This window comes from Terrapene carolina, unplaced genomic scaffold (assembly GCF_002925995.2).
Source record: "Terrapene carolina triunguis isolate 2854851 unplaced genomic scaffold, T_m_triunguis-2.0 Scaffold194, whole genome shotgun sequence".
Classification (NCBI taxonomy): domain Eukaryota; kingdom Metazoa; phylum Chordata; order Testudines; family Emydidae; genus Terrapene; species Terrapene triunguis.
The window spans coordinates 5,090,825-5,098,047 of NW_020664545.1; positions in this window are offsets into that span (position 1 = coordinate 5,090,825).

The window sequence follows — 7,223 nt, forward strand, 5'->3', positions numbered from 1 at the left end:
CCTGCTTCTTTACACTAGTAGCGATGGCCCCTGAGCAGAGATTGGGAATTTACCCCTAAAAACCAGGCTCCTTGTCAGAGTGGGTCTTGCTCAGGCTCTGCTGCGATCCTGACCATTTCTTCTAGCTCCGACCGTGAAAGGTTTCAAGTCACTGGGATTAGGAGCAACCCCCCCCACAGTCTCCAGCGCAGCCGCATCCCCTCCGAGGGGAAGGGGCAGCCCAGGACACCACCGCCCGGGTCATTCGAAACAGAGTTGAACCAGTTCTCTGGCCTGTGTTATGCAGGAGCTCAGACTGGATGATCACAGGTGTCCCTTCTGGCCTTAGCGTCTATGAATTCAGCCCCTGAGGAGCAGGGACGAACGGGCCGGGCTGGGTGACCGAGGCTACTGAGAACAGCAGCTATGCCCTGCGCCTGGGTGCAGGCGAGTAGGAAGAGATGGGAGATCCCTCCGGGAACACAGAGAGGACCTGCAGGAGAAGACTCTCTCCGTTGCTGGCGTATCTGGGACAGTCTTTCCAGGCCCGTGCTCGGCCTTCTGAGCTGAAGGTGCAGCGCGGTGGGACAACTGGAGCCCGGCCATAAGCAGGTGCTGCTCAAGAAGCAACAGGGCCCAGTGGACTGGGACGCAGGAGACCTGGGCTCTGCTACTGAAATGTTAGGTGACCTTGGGCACCTCCCTTTCCCGTCTCATCGGATCTATTTAAATGGCAAACCTGTAGGACCAGGGGCTCTCTCTTACTGTGTATGTGCAGCGCCTAACACAATGGGGCCCGATCTTAGCAGATGCAGCTGTTCTACAAATAACTCTGCTATCTTCAGGCATTGCACTGGTATTCCAAGCTGCATTAAGCCCCTTGTTTTAGAGCCTTCTAGCAAGACAACATCCTCCCCTAACTGATTGCTTTCCTGCGGCCACAAAATTGATCCATTTCCCCCATAGTCTCCCCCCGCCCCCCCGCCCTATGGCTGAACGGTGCCGCTCTGGCTTTTTACAGGAGCGCTGCAAAACAAAAGTGGATTGTGCTGCTCTTAGCTACATAAAATTTAACTTCCTCTTGGGTCAGCGGCTGATCAACGAGCTGAATTATACCAGACCGGACAGAATAATGCAGCTGGGTTTCCCCTTCGTCGGCTCTGGCCCAGCATTTGTGCCAGTTGCTGTCTGTCAGTTGAAGTCTCTGATGCATACAGGCAAGACTCCGAGCTCTTCCCTGATCATCGGAACCCTTCCTCCGCCCTCCTCCAGCCCCACCTCCCCCCTGCACGGGGCTGGCATCTCCGCTCACCCCCCGCACCGCACCCCACTTCTTCGCAAGAGCAACTGGGGCAAGTGCCCACTTTTATCCAAAAAGTCAGGACGGCTGGGACAAGGCTTAAAAAAGGGGACTGTCCTGGCCAAAATGGGACGTACGGTCACCCTGCCCACCTGGGCAGGTAGCCAGGTGGGAACCGGAGACAAACAGCTGCTGCTCCTGTTCTGTTCTCAAACTGCACCACTGCATGAAGAGAGATTCCGGGGGGCATTATCCGTTCAGCCACCTGAAATCAGAGGAGGTGGCTACAACTTGTTTTCCCATTGCACGGAGAGAAGCAGGGCAGAGAACAGAACCTGGGAGCCTGGACTCCGCAGTTCTATTCTCAGCGCAGTGCCCAATAGCGTGCGAGGTTTGACAAGTCACTTTGTTGCTCCTTTGCGCCTCAGTTTCCCCCCTCTATACAATGGGGACAGCACTGCCCTCATGCATGGGGCCTTGGAGGGTTTAAATGATGCTTGTCGAGCTCTGAGAGCCCAGGGTGAAGGGGAATAGATAGAAGGATGCCTAGGATGATACTCTAGAAAAGATGGCTGGTCTAATGGTTAAGGCAATAGATGGGAACTCAGGAGACTCAGAGAAGGGACCATCGTGATCATCTAGTCTGAGCTCCTGCTCGTTTCAGGCTACACAACGTCACCCACCCACTCCAGTAATAGACCTCTGGTGGAGTCACTGAAGTTCTCAAATCATGATTTCAAGTGACAAGGAATCCATCATTTACTCTAGTTTAAACCTGTCGAGACCCCCAGTTCAATTCCTGCCTCTGCCACAAACTCCCTGTGTGACCTGGGGCAAGCTGCTTTAATCTTGCCGTGCCTCAGTTTCCCTTCTGTAACACGGGAATAATGAGTTTTCCTTTACCAGTGTAGACTGTCAGCGTCTCCCTGTGTATGTGCAGCACCCAGCATAGTGAGGCTCTGATCTCAACTGGCGCTGCTGCCGTACAAGTCAAAACACGACTGTGACGTTGTGCAGTCTATATGGTTTTATGAAAACATGATAATGAGTGAATATAATGTAGCTGGAGTATGCTTCATGCAAAGGGTCTCTTGTAAGGTATCATTGCAGAGCTTGTGATCTGCTGAGTGTGGTCATCCTGTTTGTATGGATGTACCACTCTTGTGTCTTAAACTACAAGTGTGAAGTGTGGCTCTGGGGGCCTATTGTAGTTATGCAAAGTGTGGGCCATTAATGGTGGTTTGGAGTCTTGATGACTCCCATTGTCTGCCGATGGCTGTTTTACCTGTGAGTCTTCCTGTATATGCGTGTGCTGGCAAGTGGGTAATGAAGTCTTGCAGTGACATGTGATCGTGTCACCTGAACTGGATTCCATCTTTGACCTGGTGCTTTTCCAGTGAGGGGAGGTGGAAACCCAGAGGGACTGGGGGTTCCCACCTTGTGCAAGGGATGTGTAGAGGGGTGGAACAGAACAAAGGGGAGAGGAGCCATCATGAAGAATCCCCTAGCTACCACCTGAGCTGGAACAAGAGCTGTGCCGGGGGAAAGAATTGTGCCCAGGCCTGGAAGGTGCCCAGTCTGAGAAGGAAACTTGCTGGAGCATCTCTGAGGGTGAGATTATCTGTATTCAGTTTGATTAGACATAGATTTGCGCATTTTATTTTGTTTTGCTTGGTGACTTACTTTGTTCTGTCTGTTGCTGCTTGGAACCACTTAAATCCTACTTCCTGTATTTAATAAAATCACTTTTTTCCTTATTAATTAACTCAGAGTATGTATTAATACCTGGGGGAGCAAACAGCTGTGCATCTCTCTCTATCACAGTTATAGAGGGCGAACAATTTCTGAGTTTACCCTGTATAAGCTTTATACACGGTAAAACGGATTTATTTGGGTTTAGACCCCATTGGGAGTTGGGCATCTGAGTGCTAAAGACAAGCACACTTCTGTGAGCTGCTTTCAGGTAAACCAGAAGCTTTGGGGCAAGTCATTCAGACCCTGGGTCTGTGTTGGAGCAGACGGGAGTGTCTGGCTCAGCAAGACAGGGTGCTGGGGTCCCGAGCTGGCTGGGAAAACAGGAGCAGGGGTAGTCTTGGCACATCGGGTGGCAGCTCCCAAGGGGGTTTCCGTGATTCAATCCATCACAACGACAACGTAGGTTTGTCCCTGTCTGAGTGACCGAGACGTTGCCAGGTAGAAATGAACCAGCGTATCCCAGCTGTGGGCGACACAGAGCTGCTTTCAGCTAGGACGGGGGGAAATCCAGGGGCTGGGATAGAACAGGAGCTCCAGCAGGATGCAGACCAGATGTTGCTACATTCCAGAGCCCCACGCGCCCGGGGGATTTGCTTTAACAAAAAACGAGCAGCTGGGCCAAATAAGCGATTAGGCAAATCCCCAGTACGGGCAGCGCAGACCCAGGTGAGCTGACATTTCATGATGGCGATGAATTGCATCCAGGTAACGGAGACCACCCAGCCCTGCCCTCCCCGCCTGCACCGTGTTGCTGGGAAGCAGGCCCCAGGCAGACTTTGGGGAGGGAGGTTCTGTATCAGGGAACCAATGCACCCCCCTGCCAAAGGGCTGCAGCCTTACGGCAGAGGCCACTGGCAGCGAGGGGAGGGCCCCATCCAGCCAAACTCCCGCGCCAACCTGATCAACCCGAACTTTGGGCAGCCAGCGGCAGCACTAGGGTGCATTGGAGCCCTGCAGGAGATCGATGGGGTGCTGGGTTGGGACAGCCAGGGGAGGTGGGGACACCCCCAAGGCACACAGCTGCACTCCTGCCTTTTGTGGCATGGACTGCACAGGTGCTGGAACGAAGGAGGCTGCCGCTCCATGTCATACAAGGTTTACAGTTTGATTCAATAACTCTCAGCCCCCCCCCCCCATACAAATTGTTCCAGCCCCCCTGGCGGACTGGCACTGTTCTGGGGAGGCAGCAGCGTGAAAGGTGGAAAAGACGCCCATTGACGGTGATCAGGAGTGGCCCCCCCAAGGGATAATCCAGGTGGGGTCAGGCAAGCAAAAGCCGAGACGGACTCCCACTCCCACATCCCCAGGCGGCGTGTGCTCTGCAGGTGCCCCCCAGAATCGTCCGAGCAGAGAGCCACAGCCCGCGGCTTCCTGCTCCACGGGCAGGTTCTAAGCACGGCTCTCGCACCAGAGACTGAATTCCATCTCCGGGCGTTCGGCACTTTGATCTGCCTCTGGGTGCTCCTGGCCCCCCCTTGCCATAGCGTCTGAGCACCTCAGTATTCAGCCTCACAACCCCCCCGTGAGGCAGGGCACTGCCGCTAAACACATTTTACAGACAGGGACCTGGGGCCCAGAGAGACTCACTCAGGGTCCCCCCCCCAGAGTCTGTGGGAGAACCAGGACCTGAACCCACCCCCCAGGCAGGCCCCCCAACCACTGGGCCATACTTCTGTTAACATGTCTGGTCAATCCCACCATGTTGCGGTGGTGGGAGACAATCTCCCCTCGCCGCTGGACAGCCCCGTTCTGAAGCCCATCTGGGATCTTCTGGACTCTAGCCTCCCTCAGGACACTCCTGCAGGGCAGCTCGCAGCCGGGCCACCGCTCTGCCCATGAGCGGGACGGGCGCGTTCTCTGGTCTGGGACAGCAAGGCTCAGGGCAAGGGAAGGACAAGACGAGAGCAATGAACTGAAATGCACACGGGCTCCAGAGCTGTATCCCCTGCCCCAGGAACGGACATCAGGGAATCAATAACAGATGTACCTGGCACCTACCGGGCTGCTGGCTGAGTGACGTTGACCCAATTAGCACAAGGGGCCCCTGCGAGGCACCATGGACTATTCCCCGCCCCCCCCCCCCCCCCCCCCCCCCCCAGCCAGGGCACAGCAGCTAAGAAAAGCCTGTGCCTTAACCCTAATCAGTCATCTAGGCCTCGGCCCGCCAAGGCAGCGTGCTTGAAAAGGATCAGGCCGTGGGCTCCAATGGACAGCAGAAAATGAATTCCAACCCACCCTTACTGAGGCTGCTGTCACGGACGCCTACAAACTCCCCTCTTAGGGGGAGACACCACCTCGCAGAGGTACTGTCACTCACCTGAAACACCACCCACTCCGTTGGCAGGTTGTCCCACCAGCTTGGAAAGGATTAAGTGGGCGCTGCTGTCTCACTGAGGACGGTGGGTCAGGATCCCACCCAGGTGTAGGGCAAGTAGGAGGGTCTGGCTGGAGAGGGAGGATCTAGGGTGTGGGCTGAGCAGGGTGGGTGGAGGAGCCCAATCCGAGGAGACGGTCCGAGCTGGACTTTATCTTGTTGTTTTCTGTGTTGAAAGCAGGGAAGGGATGCTGGGTTGAAGGGGCAGGGGGAGGCTGGGGCAGAGGCCATTATTTCGACTGGGGGAAGGGAGGGGACAGAATAGAATATTCCCAAGGCCCACAGCTGAGCTCTTGCCTTTGGAGCCTGGACTATGTTTGTAGAGCCGGCTGGGAAAGATTCAAAGTGTGCGTGGAGACGAGGAGGAGACCCTGGTTCACCCAGGTCCTTACAGGTGCCCATTATTGTGGTATCTGAGAACCTGGGGTACTGTCCTTCTGCCACGGGAGACGCCTGAGGCTCTCAAAGCGGCTGGCTGAGGCCAATGCTGCTTTGACGCAGCCTATTAACATTGATCCAAAACTTCTGAAGGAAAAAAAGAAAAACAGATGGGGGGGGGAGGGGGAAAACAAGAGAAATGTCCCTTATTAAACTAAAAGCATCATCTAAGTGAGCTGGCATGAGACAGGAGCTTGGCCCGGACACTCGGGTTATTAAACTGCACTCCAAATCAAGTGCTCTTGCTTCTGGTTTATGAAACAGGGTCCACCATTGCAGGGTGTGCGGATGGGTCGAGGCTCACCTGTGCCCCCAGGAGATTTGGGCACATCTGCACCCCCCTGCTCAGTGAAAGGGGGCAGGGCAGCCACCTCCCTCCCATCCACTGCACGCGCACACACACACATTCAGTGAAAAGGGGGGGGGTAAGGGGAGCATCCTACCCACCCCCACATCCTCCCTTTCCTTCCCTGCTGTAGGTCAGTTTGGTGCCCATCACCGTGGCGGTGTCGCCTGATAAATCACAGAGGGCACGGAGCATGCCCTGAACGGCACAGCTGGGCCCACCGTCAGGGTGGGGTGTGGGGGGGAGTCGTGGGAAGGCCGGGGAGGAAGATCAGCACTGGAGTGGTTTAGCCTCCTCTGCACTCACAGCAGGTAGGTTCCCAGCTCCTGCTCTCTTAACCCCACCCGGCGAGACCAGGCCCCCCAGGTTAAAAGCACACCACTCAGGGTGGAGGGTTGGGGGGGGGGAGGAAGCGGGTAACGGGGCAACACCCCTGAGTTAAGAGCCTGGACTCACTCTGAAAAATAGACACAGCCCTAGTATTTCATTGCAGCAACTGACTCCTAGTCACTTACCTCGCAGGTGCTGTGTTGCGCTTGGAGTCAGCAGGGCAGAGAAGAGCTGCGGGAAGGTGGGGGCGGATAGAGGTCCGCCGGGGACAAGCTGCCATTTAATTAGTGAAAGGGGAGAGTGGTGGGGGCTCTCACTCCAGAGTGCCCCGGTGCTGCATCGGTGAACGTCCCTGCCTCAGTTTCCCCTAGTGGGCTCCCATAAGGCTTATGTAGCTTGAGCAGTGCCCCTTCCGGGCTCTACATCATTCTACCCCCAGTTGGAACGTCACACAAAGAAGCCTCCATTCCAGCCTCTCTAGCTGGAAGGGGGCAGGGGCTGTGTCAATCTTAGTCCAACAGCCCCTGCTTTGTCCACCGAGGACCTGGGGAAGGGTCTCTCCTCCTGGGTCAAGGTCCCGCACAGGGGCTGATCCACAAGGACCCCTCCTCAGGACAGCTTCTAATTCCTCTAAGCTAGGGCTTCTGCTGGGGCCTGCTGAAGTCCTTCACGGAGCCAAGTTTCTCTGCATCTTGCCCTTC